This window comes from Macrobrachium rosenbergii, chromosome 4, assembly GCF_040412425.1.
Source record: "Macrobrachium rosenbergii isolate ZJJX-2024 chromosome 4, ASM4041242v1, whole genome shotgun sequence".
Taxonomy (NCBI): domain Eukaryota; kingdom Metazoa; phylum Arthropoda; class Malacostraca; order Decapoda; family Palaemonidae; genus Macrobrachium; species Macrobrachium rosenbergii.
Genome location: NC_089744.1, coordinates 44,445,215 through 44,461,236, shown reverse-complemented (window position 1 = coordinate 44,461,236; position 16,022 = coordinate 44,445,215). Strand labels below are relative to the sequence as shown.

General features: G+C 33.9%; 2 protein-coding genes across 22 annotated transcripts in view; one reads left to right on the top strand and one right to left on the bottom strand.

Moving 5' to 3' along the window:
• Window positions 1-16,022, bottom strand: part of LOC136833716 (UDP-N-acetylglucosamine transferase subunit ALG13-like) — a 539,859-nt gene that overhangs the window by 131,530 nt on the left and 392,307 nt on the right. The gene's annotated exons all lie outside the window — the stretch shown is intronic.
• LOC136833810 (uncharacterized) overlaps window positions 1-16,022 on the top strand; it is a 345,490-nt gene that overhangs the window by 58,913 nt on the left and 270,555 nt on the right. The window lies entirely within an intron of this gene.

Here is a 16,022-nt window from a genome sequence, read left to right as displayed (position 1 = left end):
AAAACACAAGAAAAAGGAGTATTAAATTGATATGGTGTCCATCATAATTACAGTACAACATATACATGTACAGCATTAAATAACATTTACATTCAACAATATATCTATATCTATATTATATGTATATATATACGAGTATATATGTGTGTATATATATATATATAACATAATACCTCGATCTTACACGATTCGAGTTGCACGAATTCACAGACACACGAACTTTTCACTGGAACCTAACTAACTGGCATACGCGATTTTTTCACAGACATGAAATTCTCGAGAAACCCTGCAGAAGTGGTTATGTTTAATTTTTGAAGTAATTTACAAGTTTTCATGTTTTTGTGTAAAATCTGTATGTAAAATGCATTTCATAGTTTTATGTGTAAAATCTGTATGAAAAATGCATTTCATGCTTTTATGTGTAAAATCTGTATGAAAAATGTATTATTTTTATTTCTGTACATGCATAAATATGATGCAAAGGTAATTTCAGCACATTCAGTTAGTGTACTTTTACAAGATGCGATACCCATTTGGAAAGTTACTGCACTTTTCAAAGATGATACCCCTGCAGAAAATGCTTGTTTAATGTTTGAAGTACATTTATAAGTTTTCATGCTTTTAACTGTAAAATCGATATGGAAAATATATATTTATATTTTTGTACATAAATATCATACAAGTATTATGTCCATTCGCAAAGTCTTTTCACTAGGACTTTACATGACCTTGAGATGAGGTTGTTCAGTCGCTCGTTTGATAAAGTGAATTCATTAATGTAATATCAGAGATGTAACTAAGAGTTTTATAAGTACAGTATCATTCTTTGAAAATTACTTTGTTAACCTTGGAGAAAAGTGCTGGTGCAATCTGTATGTGCATGTAATTACAGCATGTTCAGTTGGTGTACTTTTACAAGATGTGATACCCATTCACAAAGTTACTGCACTTTTCAAAGATGATACCCCCACAAAAAGTTTGTTTAATTTTTAAGTACTATTTTATAAATTTTCGAGTTTTTAAGTGTAAAATCAGAATGGACAATTTGTATTTATATATTTGCGCATAAATACGATACAAAAGCAGCACAGTTACCCTCTCTCTCTCTCCCATTCGTAATTAGCGCTCAAACATATTTTTACAACTTATTATTTCTCTGACGTCATTACCTGTGCAGTATATAATTTTAAACTGACTGAATTTTACCTGTACTGTATTACCTTCTACGAACATTATGTACATGTTTTTGTTATTTTATTGAAATTGTACCTTTGTTATGAAGTTTACTTAGTGATGCATAGAAAACAGCTTTTACTCTTAAGTGAAAAAGAAAATGGCATCCCATGAATTAGGGGTAACATTAATATATGTACACCTACTGTAAATGCGCTATTATGAAACTGTGCAGTACTCAATTTTTATGTCAACCATTTACTGTATTTCTTTTTTAAGGGTAATAAGCTAAATTTTAAATAACATTACACTAACTTTAGTTCATTTAAAAGTTAGCTTAATACTTTGGGAGCATGATAAGGGTCATATTTAGTACTTAAACTCTGGAAATAAGCATTTATTAGCATGTAATTCTAATAGTCACAATGCCCTCTTAACTTCTCGAATTCTTCGCGCTTTTTTGGATATGCTTGTAACTACAAAGCCGTGACATCCAAACACAAGAAATACATATATATTTCAGCCTAAAAAAGCAATAAAAACGATTGCCCACTTGGCTACGATGGTGAGGATGGGTCTATTCCAGCTCTAATAAATATATCTGAAAATGACAGGTATATATATGTACAACAGGTAATAGACTTTTATCCTTCTCGTGGTCAGGTCGGCAACGTGACCTCCTTGTGGTTAAGGTGACCCAGGTTCGTCTCCCGCGACCAGCAAATCACAAGTCTCTTCAATTTCTTGTGTTTGGATGTCACGGCTTTGTAGTTACAAGCATATCCAAAAAAAGCGCAACGAATTCGAGAAGTTAAGAGGGCATTGTGGCTATTAGAATTACATATGTATCTGGTAAAAGTGACCAGTAGATTCTACATATATATTTCAGCCTAAAAAAAGCAATAAAAACGATTGCCCACTTGGCTACGATGGTGAGGATGGGTCTATCCCAGCTCTAATAAATATATCTGAAAATGACAGGTATATATATGTACGACAGGTAATAGACTTTTATCCTCCTCGTGGTCAGGTCGGCAACGTGACCTCCTTGTGGTTAAGGTGAATCGGGTTCGTCTCCCGCGACCGGCAAATCACAAGTCTCTTCAATTTCTTGTGTTTGGATGTCACGGCTTCGTAGTTACAAGCATATCCAAAAAAGCGCGAAGAATTCGAGAAGTCAAGAGGGCATTGTGGCTATTAGAATTACATATGTGTCTGGTAAAAGTGACCAGTAGATTCTACATATTTATTAGCATTTTTAAAGACCATGCCAAACTTACGCGAAAATTCACCTTGCACGAGAGGCTCCGGAACCTAACCTCGCATAAGTTCAGGGTATGTACACAGTATATATATATATATATATATATATATATATATATATATATATATATATATATATATATATATATATATATATATATATATATATATATATATATATACACACACACAGGCAGTCCCCGGTTATCAGCAGGGTTCCGTTCCCTACAGCGTGACGATAACTGAAAATCGCCAACAACAGAAAATCGGCGAAAGTAGCGCCGATCCTCGGTTATCGATGCTGATAACCAGGGATCAGTGCTGCCAATAACCAAGGATCAGCGCCAATAACCAGGAATCATGTCGAAAATCCACTTATCGCCGCCGCTAGACAAGCGCCATAAAACTGGATCGCCAATAACCGGGACTGCCTATATATATATATATATATATATATATATATATATATATATATATATATATATATATATATATATATATATATATATATATATATATATATATATATATATATATATATATATATATATATATTTATGTATGTATGTATGTATGTATATGAAGGTGGGAGCAGACACTCAGACAGTAGACATGATGTTGCTATGGAAAGGGATTCTGTTTTCTATTCATTTATTAAGATGCCGACGTTTCATATCGCCTGATACATCTTCCAGGCTGAAATAGCAATTAAAATAAGCAGTATTTGCGTATGAAAGATAAGATATATACACATTATATACTTATATTTACACATATTAGCAGTTAAGAAACAGAACAAGGGGAAAAACCAAAAGCAGAGGCAAGAAGCGCAAATCACCTACCTGTTCTGCATTTCTTGTTAGTCTGCTTTACGTTACCACTGTGGGTAGGTGTTTTGCACTTCTTGCCTCTGCTTTTGGTCTTTTCCCTTGTTCTGTTTTCTAACCGCTAATATGGTGTAAATAAGCATATCATGTGTATATCTTTTATACACAAATACTGTTTATTTTAATCGCTGTTCCAGCCTGGAAGATGTATCAAGTGATACAAAATGTCAGCATCTTAATAAATGAATAGAAAACAGAATGCTTTCCATAGTTCCAATATGTATGTAGTATATATATATATATATATATATATATATATATATATATATATATATATATATATATATATATATATATATATATATAATATATATATATATATATATATATATATATATATATATATGTATATATAATTATAAATATATATATATAATATATTTGATTATCTGAATGCACATTTTATATATATATATACAAAATATGAATTATAAATACACAGTAATCTGGAATGCACATTTTCAAGACACTGGCATTACCCGGTCACAACTAGACCCCTGGAACCTAGAAAGATAAGTACAGCTTCACAATCTCTTATCTGAAACCCTCTGGGCAAGCTGTTTTGGTTTTTGGATTTCAGAACTGAAAGTTGCTCCTAAACACACAAGCGCATTTCATTTCCAGCAAAAACATTCTGTACAACTCAAAAATATATAACATAAAAAAATTTAATTTTTGTATATACTCGTGCATCATCACATCTCATGTTTCATACAATCCTTAACATTTTGTCCCAAAACATGATTTCACTGCATATACTGTGTATATGTGAGTGATGCATTTTCAGTAGATCGTATAAGGATATTGCTTAACCAGTTATATCCCAGTGCCCTCATTTGAGGACAGCTAATAAAATATTACTTTATTAATAAGTTAATTATGATATCAATACAAATGTTAATATTATAAATTTAGTGCATTTTGATCTATAAATTACAAAATTAATGTTTATCTGAGGTACACTATTATGAGTCAAAGATCTTGTCAAAATGCTGTATAAAAAAAACATGAAATCCAATAAATTTTTCCTTCCCTATATTATTTAGAGGTTTTTGTCATGTGAATTAAGAATAAATTCATAGAACTGAGTACGCTGACAGGCAACAAATATTGAAAATGCCAGTTAAATGAGGACACTATGATAATAACATGTCATACATGATCATTCAAGTCAAAACAGGCAGGCGACTGTAGAGGTTCCAACAAGTTGCAACATCTACTGCTATATTATTTCTACTCAAGACATCTGAGAATACACATCTGCCGGGAGTATGATAACTATCTAGAGGTGAGATCTGTCCGAGATGTGCTGGATTCATGGAAGTTCATGTGGAGAAAGTGTTCCCACAGAAATTCGATACAGGCATTGAAAAGTCTGCTCCAGCATCCAGAAAAAGAAAAATTTGTGCCTCAGAACCTGTGTGGAAACATCAAAATCCCAAATAGACTTAGGTAAGACAAAGTTCTCAACATTTTAGTGAACACTCAGAGAAGATGAGAGAAACCCTGGAGACTTTGTCACCACTGGAACTTTTTGAAAAGTTTATGACCCCTTGTATTTTTTAGCATGCAGTCAAAGAATAGCTTGCTATGTAGTTTTATGTAAAAAAAAAATGTGATTTTACATACAGTGTAGAGGAACTGAAGATATTTACTGGGATTCTATTGTTTTTTGGATACCACAAAATGCCTTCTGAGAGAGGTTATTGGTCTAGTGATGAAAATCATCAAAAATGCTAAGTCAAGAAATCAGTATCAGCTTCTAAAAAGTGATACACTTTTGCAATAATGAGGAAGCTACGATCAAGGTTAGATTTCTTATTTCACTGGTCACAGAAAAATTTCAGCAGTTTGGTATATTTGCAGAATGCATCACGGCAGACGAAATGACTGTAAAATATTATGGCCATACTGTAATTCTCTGAAGCAATTCAACTGAGGTAAACCAATCAAGTTTGGTTATGAACTCTAGGCTTTATGTGGGGCTTCTGGTTATTGCTATAATTCTGATTTGTACTGTGGTAAGAATTCACAAACAGTTTTCTTTGATAACTTTTTCAAAGGATATGATTTACTTGTTCATCTTCAGAATCTTGAATACCCAGCAACTGGAACAGTCCGAGAAAACAGGCTAAGTCACTGCCCACTGAAACCAGTAAATTATATGATAAAGAAGAGAGGCTCCTAGGACTTATGACACCATCGAAGAAATTCTTCATGTATGATGGTCTGAAAACAAGTGTGTATGGGTTGGAAGAAACTATGATACTGTTGAACCTATTAAAAAGGTAAAGAGATGACAAAGTGATATAAAATCAATGGGTTGTGGTGGCATTTAGAAGTTTGGGTTTGTGTGATTGAATATTTGTTTTTCTATTATGTTTATTTTATGTGTTTTTGTTGTGAATATCTGATGTAAGTTTTCATGTTGTCTTTTTTCTTTTTTTACTTGCAGTTTGCTTGAGTGGGTTAGTGTAGAGTGAGGAGCTCCCCTTCACCTAAACTGTGGAGCAAGAGATCAAAGAGGCACAAACGTAAGAACAGAGATTTTCCTTCAGAGGAGGACATTGGAGTAGAATACTATGAAAGGGCGATGAAACGATAGCGAAAGAATTAACCCAAAGAGACAACTAGAAGAGCCATTGCAAACAGAGGAAGGTATATGAAGGAGAAGTGATAAGGAACAGAATGCAAAACTGCCAGATTGCAGAAACAAAAACATTTGGGCTGGCCATCCTTCTCCCCATTCCTCCATACACAACGCTAAATCCTATAAGGTGCCGATCTCAACACACTTTCAGAAAAGAAAGTTTGACAGCAGTTGGAACAAAAGCTAGGTGTTGATCTCTCTAGTAGGAAGAAGGATATCAACGAAATAATAGCCTACTGGCTGATGTTAAGCAAGCTAACTCCCAATCTGAAGAAGTCTAAGGGGTAAAACTGTAGTATTGGGATTGATGAATTAGGTTGGGGTTCTTTTGATACTTGTGGGAGAATTGTAGACTGAGACTGATGAATTAGGTTAAGGGTCTTTTTGGTGGTCATTGTAGATTAAGGTTGATGAATTAACTTGATTCTTTTTTCTGATGGTTGTTGTAGATTGAGACTGATGAATTAGGTCAAGGCTCTTTGGTGGTCGTTGCAGATTACGACTGATGATTTAGGTCAAGGTTCTTCTTGATGGTTGTTGTAAATCAAGGTTAATGAATTAACTAATTCTTTTTTGGTGGTTGTTGTAGATTAAGACTGATGAATTAGGTTAAGGTTCTTTTTGATGGTCATTGTAGATTATGATTGATGATTTAGGTTAAGGTTCTTTTTGATGGTCGTTGTAGATTAAGAGTGATGATTTAGGTTAAGGTCCTTTTGATGGTCGTTGCAGTATTAAGATATAAATTAGGATAAGTTTTGCTGGTCGTTGCTATATTAAGATTTATAAATTAGGTTAAGGTTCTTTTGATGGTTGTTGTAGTAAGGTTAATAAAGTAGGATAGGTAAAGAGTTTTCTTTAACCTCTGAATCTGTTCCCAACATCCTTCGCCAACTGTCAAAATAAAAAGCCCCTACAGGGTGATGTTCCTTAGTCAAATGTTCTCGACAATTACAATGCCTATATGGGTGGTGTTGATCACCATGACTGGCCGTTAGGAAAATAAGCAACACCTTTACTGGGAAAGAAGTGGTACTGGCCCTTTTTCAGTTACATAATGGACATGGTTTTGGTATAGCATGGATTATCCACAGGTTCCTACATGAAGGAAAGGAGCAACTTAACTTGATAAGTTTCAGAGGAGCAATGTGTGTACCATACCTGAAGTTAGGCGATGCAAGCGGGAGAATAAGGCAAAAAATGAGCACATCTGACATACGGTATGATGGAAAGGGCCATATAATCACAAAGAGAAAACAACAAAGACGTTGCTAAAGAAAGCCTTGTTGCAAGGTATCCCGAACCTACTGTGTCAAACGCAATGTTACTTTGCACAGATTGTTTCGCTGTTTACTACCAGTAAATGTACACTTTCATTTCAATGGACTTGTTTGTTGATATAGCCTGTTATGCTCTCAAAAGTGCATTTAGTTTTGTATGTAATACTTATTTTGTTGTGCCTTCAGTTAAGTAATGTATATTACATTGTCCCAGTGTCCTCTTTTGAGGACACCTAATTTCTAGCTTAAAAGGAAATATAAAGTATTTCAGTGACTAAATTTCATAATCCCTAGTTCTTTATAGCAATAATTTCATAAAAATTACATCAAAATCCTCCCCCAAATAATTTGGGATATAAAAGGTTAATGTGCAGGTTTTTTTTTTTTTGTATATAATACTGGGCTAGGCATCCTCTGCCTGTTCCAGTTTCCATAGATTTCCCTGCTAAGGCATATGTAAGTTAGCTTTTGAGTAATTAATAGGCCTAGGAGCAAAAGTTCAGTAGATTATGTGCAAAATAGGCCTAGGAGCATAAGTTCAGTAGGTTAAGTGCAAATCATCATACATTCAACCAGCCCTACTAAACGAGTGGCTTGTGTGATTATTCATTACTATTTCTTATATTCAACAACCACTTACTACTGTATGCAAAACCCTGGAATAAACAAGTACTGACATAAACAACCAAATTGAGAAACAGCCGTTTGCAAATGTTAGTTATCATAACTAACACACACTTATTATGAGTAGTGTTACAATTGTCGACTTGTTTAAAGCCTGCTTTTTTTCACTGTGATTCCATAAGTATAAAAAAATTCCAAATTAAAAAGAAATTTGTATTTTTCCCAACATAGAAACCTAAGCTTTCATATATGGAGTAATCTGTGCTTACTTATCTTCAGCTATTATTGAATCATCTCTGAAAAATGAAATCCTAACATTATGACTGGGTTACGTGGTGTGACCTGGATCGACCTACCCTCTTCCATTGTGTGAGTCAGCCCGTACACTGCTATGCTCATCCTCCTAGAAGGAGTGAGAGATTGAAACTACGTGGGGCGGTACGAGGAGGGTAATTTTACCTATATGACAGCGTAGATTCATATGTTAGGAATAATACAATTTTCTTTTTAATTTGGTATTTGTTCCAATATACATACGAACTATGCTTTCACATACAGTTGACCCCCGACTATTCGCGGTTCAGGATTTGTGGCTTTACCTATTTGCAGATTTTTCTGTGGAACCTATCTCCAAATTATTCATGGAAAATTTGCCTATTTGAGGATTTTTCGTACAGCAATATTCACAGATTACTGGTTATTTTCGTGACTAAATACATTTTTTATGATAAAAATTTTTACTAATTTTCAAATAATATAAATGTAAACAGCAAAATATCAATAAAATGTATTTTTAATGCATATGATACTGAAATATTAAAATGATATTAAAGTGCTTTAGGATGATAGTTTAAGGTATAGCTGGTGTTTGAATGATTAAAATAGGCAGTTATAAACATTTTTTGTGTGGGTGCCAAGTATTCAAGGACTTTAGCTATTCGTAGGGTGGTTGTGGTCCCTATCCCCTGCGAATACCGGAGATCAACTGTATGGAGCCTCACCTGAAGGACGACGATGCTCTCTCAGGTAAATGTGGGAGTGTTCCCTCTCAATACCCCAAGGGCATGCAAGAGGTGTATGCTGTATATACCGTACTCACCCCCATTCCTCATGATGTTGCCAGTGATCTTACTCTCCTGACAGAGCTCCCGTAGGGTTCTACATCATTATATGACCTGCTGTCCCATCACTACAGGGCCCAAGGTGAAGGTATCGGAGGACTTGTGTGCTATATTCTTGAGGTAGAAAAAGGTAAACGTTGTCTGCCTCTTCCAGACCCTGGCACGGAGGATCTGACCGACAGAGTGGTTTTTCCTAAATACCACCTACGGTCCTACTCCTATGATGTTGTGAGCCCTGACTTTGGTTGGGGCCAGATCTTTGCTGTAGTCCAAGCATTATGCCCTCACAATCACCTATCTCAGCCAGAAGGAGATAGTGTTCTTTTAAATCTCTCACTTCTCCTGACCTGTACTTGAGAGAAGTCTCTGACAGGCTGGTCTTTGGGGAGCTGTATGTTTAAGAAAGGCCCTCAGGGCTCTGACTGGGTATAAAAACATTTTGTTCTTTTTGTTCCCCACAAAGTCCTTTAATGAGGGAATGGAAAAACCATTAAACCTTGGGTCATGTGTGGAGGGGTTCTAGGTCTTCACAAACTCTGGATGTAAGGTGAAGCCCATCAATGTCCACCTATGGGTGTGGGTAATCTGTGGCGCATCACTATATTGTGTTCACAAATAATGAGTAAAAAGCCTCAATAATGTAAATAAGAGACTTTTTCCAAAATACAAAAAGGATAAAACGGGGGAGCTTTCGACTGTTTGCACAACGGTCCTCTTCAGCCAACTAAAATAAAAATACTTAAAAAGACAAAACAGCTGAAAGCTCCCCTGTTTTATCCTTTTTGTATTTTGGAAAAATATAGTCTCTTATTCACATTATTGTGGCTTTTTACTCATTGGTGTAGGTAATGTCATATGAGAGGACATGAAGTTCCCCCACTCTCTTCATTAACACCAATGCCAACAGAAAACCACTTTCAGGGTAAAGTCCCAGTCTGACAAACTTCTGAGCAGTTTATAGGGCACAGTTTGCTCAGGGAAACCAGAACCTTGGTGACGCTCCATTCCAGGGGTTTCAATTCCTAAGGGAAGCAACTTTTTCAAAGTTTCTGATCATGTCTGACAGCTCCCATGATGTTGAAAGGTCTATGCCCCAAGGTTTGAATGCTAGGGCAAGGACTGCTCTATAACCTTTAATTACAGACACGGAAAGGTGCTTCTCCTGATGCAAGAAGAGAGGGAACTCCACCACATCCCTCAAAGATGTTATGAGGGGATGGAGATCCCTCCCACTGCACCAATGAAGGAATACCTTCCATTTTCCTTGGTACAGACTGAGGTAAGAGGGCCTGAGGGGGCTGGCAATAACAGCAGCAACTTCTCCAGAAAAACCTTTCTTTCTAAAGAGTTGCTGGATAGCCTCCACCCATGAAGATGGAGGGAAACCACTGCCTGATGAAATCGGCCATTGTGTTCTTGCTTCAGCAGAGTGAGTGGAGGAGGTCTGCACCATTCCATTGGGGCCACTTGGAAGCTACGAGAGTAATTCTTGGACCTTGGGACATGAACAACCTATTTATGACCTTCTGAAGTTGGCTGAATGGGGGGAAGGCATACACATCTAGGTTGTCCAACTATATATGTATGCATGTATGTATGCATATATATGCATATATATGTATATATATATATATATATATATATATATATATATATATATATATATATATATATATATATATACACACACACACACAGAAATATCCCAAATTTGCGTGATTTGAGTTGCAATTCACACATACGAATTTTTCATTGGAACCTAACTAATGGTCATACACGAGTTTTTCACAGACACGCAAACATTTGCGAACACTGAGAAACCCTGCAAGTGTGTTTATGTTTAATTTTTTATGTAATTTATAAGTTTTCAAGCTTTTATGTGTAAATTAAATACATTAAATATTATCAAAAGTAATAATTTTTCTATCTCTCTCTTTTAGTGAGATGAGAGAATTTTTATGGTACATGTATACAGGTATGTTTATTTGTATAAATAAACTTTTTATCTAATAACAAATACTAATTTTGAAACATTAATTAGATTAATAAAATTAAATATATAATAATAATAATAATAATAATAATAATAAAAAAAACTGTAATTACAAAATTCGTATTATTTTAAAGAAACAAATTCTTCCCTCATCTTTTGTTAGAAGGTCGAAGGTGAAAGCTGTCAAACATATCATTTAACATAATAAGAAGGGGAGTGTTGCTGATCAGTGGTCAAATGTTTCTTGTAATTCTCTCTCTCTCTGTCTGTAATAATTCATAAAAAATTTCACTAAGTAAGGACAACTGTTCTCTCTCTCTCTCTCTCTCTCTCTGGTTCAAAGTTAGCCAATCTATGTACTACAGTACTGTTTCTCTGTATGTCTTTAACTGTATAGTAGATAATTTTAAATAGATCTAAATCTACCTGTAACGTTTACAAACTGTAAATTCGCCGTTCTAAAACATAGAGACATAGAGCATTTCAGAACAAAGAGAAAGAGACAGAATAAAGAAGATTTTAAAAACGAGGTTGAGAAGACTTCTAAAAATAGATCGGTGGAATGGGGGAAAGAGTTACACTCTCCTATATTCTTATGTTAACCATTTATTTCTTTTTTTAAGGGTAATGTATTAAGCTAACTTTTAAATGAAAATACAGTAACTTCAATTTCATTTAAAAGTTAGTTTAATACTGAATTTCCATCTTTTGGTATCTCTCTCTCGTGTTACTCTCTCAGTCTCCGTAATAATTGATAAATAATTTCACTCTCTTAAGTAAGGACAATCTTATCTTTCTCTCTCTCTCGTCCATAGTTAGCGCTCACACATTTTTACAACTTATTAATTCTCTGTACGTCTTTACCTGTACAGTAGATAGTTTAAATTGATCTAATTTGACCTGTATCGACTACGAAGTGTAAATGCGCTAGTGTTGCAAATACATTCCAAAACATAGAGACATAATATTAGTATTATATGTCTATGTATTATGTCTCTATCTATTATGTATTAGTCAAAATATAAAACACTGTTTGTTCATGAAAAAGCATTTCACAAAGAGAAAAAGAAGCAGAATAAAGAAGTTGTTAAAAAGAGGTTGAGATGATTCTAAAAATAGATCAGTTGGAAGGGGAGAGAGAGAGAGAGAGAGAGAGAGAGAGAGAGAGAGAGAGAGAGAGAGAGAGAGAGAGAGAGAGAGAGAGAGAGAGAGATTCTCTTCCAAATCTCAGTTTTTATGTCAACCATTTATTTCTCTTTATTAAGGGTAATGTATTAAGCTAACTTTTGAATGAAATTACAGTAACTTTAATTTTATTTAAAAGTTAACCCTCTAACGCCGAGTCTCTATTTACAAAAGTGTCTGTCGTATGCCGGTGGCGGTCGGGAGTTAGCGCTGAAGCGGAAAAAAAGTTTTTTTAAACAAATCACAGCACGCTTAGTTTTTAAGATTAAGAGTTCATTTTTGGCTCCATTTTTTTGTCATTGTCTGAAGTTTAGTATGCAACCATCAGAAATAAAAAAATATCATTATCATATATAAATATTGAAATATATAACAGCGCAAAAAAAAATTTCATATATAATTGTATACAAATCGCGCTGTGAGCAAAACAGTTAAAGCTACCGAGTTTTTTTTTTCTTTGTATTGTACACTAAATTGCAATGATTTTGGTATATAACATATTGTAAAACGATCAAAGCAACACAGAGAAAATATTATCACAAAATGATGCATGAATTCGTAACGGGCGGACGTAAAAAAAAACGTTTTTTTCAAAAATTCACCATAAATCGAAATATTGTGCTAGAGACTTCCCGTTTGTTGCAAAATGAAGGTAATTGATTGAATATTACTAGACTGTAAGTGTTTTAGCTTACAATTGCAGTTTTCGACCATTTCGGTGGAGTTAAAGTTGACCAAAAGTAGAATTTTTTCTATTTATCGTGATTTATATGAAAATATTTCCAAACTGATAAAAGGTACAACCATGAGTTATTTTCTGTTGTATTCTAAATGATATTGCGCACATTTCCATATATAAAACTTTATGTAACGACTAAAATAAAACGGTGCAAACATTACGACAAAGTGACGAAAGAATTTCTGAGATGTTCGGCCGAGTTACCGAGCGGACGTAAGGAAAAAGTTTTTTCAAAAATTCACCATAAATCGAAATATTGTGCTAGAGACTTCCAATTTGTTGCCAAATGAAGGTAAATGATTGAATATTACTAGAATGTAAGAGTTTTAGCGTACAATTGCGTTTTTCGACCATTTCGGTCGAGTTAAAGTTGACCGAAGGTTGAAATTTTGGCACTTATCATGGTTTATATGAAAATATTTCAAAACTGATAAAAGACACAACCATGAGTTATTTTCTGTTGTATTCTACATGAAATTGCACACATTTTCACATGTAAAACTTTATGTAACGACTAATATAAAATGGTGCAAACATTACGACAAAGTGACGAAAGAATTTCTGAGATGTTCGGCCGAGTTACCGCGTGGACGTAAGGAAAAAGTTTTTTTTTTAAATTCACCATAAATCGAAATATTGTGCTAGAGACTTCCAATTTATTGCAAAATGAAGGTACATGATTGAATATTACTAGAATGTAAGAGTTTTAGCTTACAATTGCGTTTTTTTACCATTTCGGTCGAGTTAAAGTTGACCAAAGGTTGAAATTTTGGCACTTATCTTGATTTATATGGAAATATTTCAAAACTGATAAAAGCTACAACCATGAGTTATTTTCTGTTGTATTCTACATGAAATTGCCCACATTTCCATATATAAAAATTTATGTAACGACTAATATAAACCGGTGCAAACATTACGACAAAGTGACGAAAGAACTTCTGAGATGTTCGGCAGAGTTACCGCGCGTGGACGTAAGGGAAAAGTTTTTTCAAAAATTCACCATAAATCAAAATATTGTGCTAGAGACTTCCAATTTGTTGCAAAATGAAGGTACATGACTGAATATTACTAGAATGTAAGAGTTTTAGCTTACAATTGTGTTTTTTTACCATTTCGGTCGAGTTAAAGTTGACCAAAGGTTGAAACTTTGGCACTTATCGTGATTTATATGGAAATATTTCAAAACTGATAGAAGCTACAACCATGAGTTATTTTCTGTTGTATTCTACATGAAATTGCCCACATTTCCATATATAAAACTTTATGTAACAACTAATATAAACCAGTGCAAACATTACGACAAAATGACGAAAGAATTTCCAAAATTTTCGGCCAAGTTACCGCGCGGACGTAAGGAAAAAGTTTTTTTCAAAAATTCACCATAAATCGAAATATTGTGCTAGAGACTTCCAATTTGTTGCAAAATGAAGGTAAATGATTGAATATTACTAGAATGTAAGAGTTTTAGCTTACAATTGCGTTTTTCGACCATTTCGGTCAAGTCAAAGTTGACCGAAGGTTGAAATTTTTTGTAGTCGACGTACGGTACGTCCACTCGGCACCCAACAGACAATTTTAGTCGACGTACGATACGTCCAGTCGGCGTTTAAGGGTTAACTTAATAATTTGGGAGCATGATTACAGTCATATTTAGTGTTTAAACTTTAGAAATAAGCATTTATTAGCATTTTTAGAGACCATGCCAAACTTACGCGAAAATTCACCCTGTGCGAGGGTTCTGGAACCTAACTCAAGAAGTTGTATATTTATATATAACTATATATATATATTTATATATATAATATATATATATATATATATATATATATATATATATATATATATATAAATTAAATATACCTATATATAAGAACTTTCCCCAAAAAGTTATATGGTATAGGTATGTGGATAATAACTTTCTGTATCTATGTGGATAGGCCAGTTCACAAAAATCTCCAGGAATTTCTGGTTAAGCTAAATAACTTAGTCCCTTCTATAAAATTTACCGTAGAGGAAGAAAGAAACTGTAATTTGAATTTTCTTGATGTAACTGTCCACAGACATGATAAAAACTTCACCTTTTCAGTCTTTCGAAAATCAACTAACATTGCCTCTTTTGTTCATTATTATTCCATTCATCATCAAAAATGTTAAATTCTCTGTCTTTTCTGGAATGTTCCTAAGGGCTTTACACGTTTGTAGCCCGCAGTTCATTGATGCTGAGGTCAAAACTATTTATGATATTGCTTTGAAACTTAAATACCCAAGGACCTTTGCAGACGTAGCATGGAAAAGAGCCAGGAAAACATTTTATTTAACTAATAATAATAAACTTGAATTCAGCAAGCATAATATTCTCAAATTACCGTATGATGAGAGGTTTTACAAATTCCTAGAATTTTAAAGCTTTTCAACATAATGTTGTTTTCAGTAATTTTAATGTTAAGAGTTTAGTAATAAAAAATTCTCCTAGAGATGTTTCTGGCTGCATCTCTGAATTTCCTTGTAAAAAATGTGATAAAATATATTATGGGCAAACTTGAAAATCACTTTCACAACGAATCAAACAACACCAATATTCTGTGGGAACTGGCCAAATATCAAATGCATTATTCGTACATATGTGATTTAGATCATCCTATTTAGTCCCGTGCAACAACACAGTTAAAAGGAAAATCATTACATCTTGTTTTATCAAGTCAATTAATGAAAGTGTTCTAAATTTAAGTCTTGATTTGTTTAAACTTGATGCCTTCATTATTAAAAAATGTTGTTGATAAATACAAGCAAAATTAGTATTCAGTTTTATACATGTTTCTGCAATTTGAATGGGTAAGATTCTGCATCTCTGATGGTTAAGTACTTGGTTCTAGTTTGTGACAGCGTGATCCCAGATTTTCCTAGATTACCCTTTTGTTTATTACCCCCTTGGCAATTAACCATCTGTATTCAATTTTATTCATGTTTTTGGATTTTGTATGGCTAAATTTTCGTATCTCTTACAGTTAGGTCTATGTTTTAGTTTGTGACTACTTGATCCCAGATTATCCTGGATTACCTTTCTGTTTATTACCCTTTGACAACTGACCATCTGGTATTCTTGT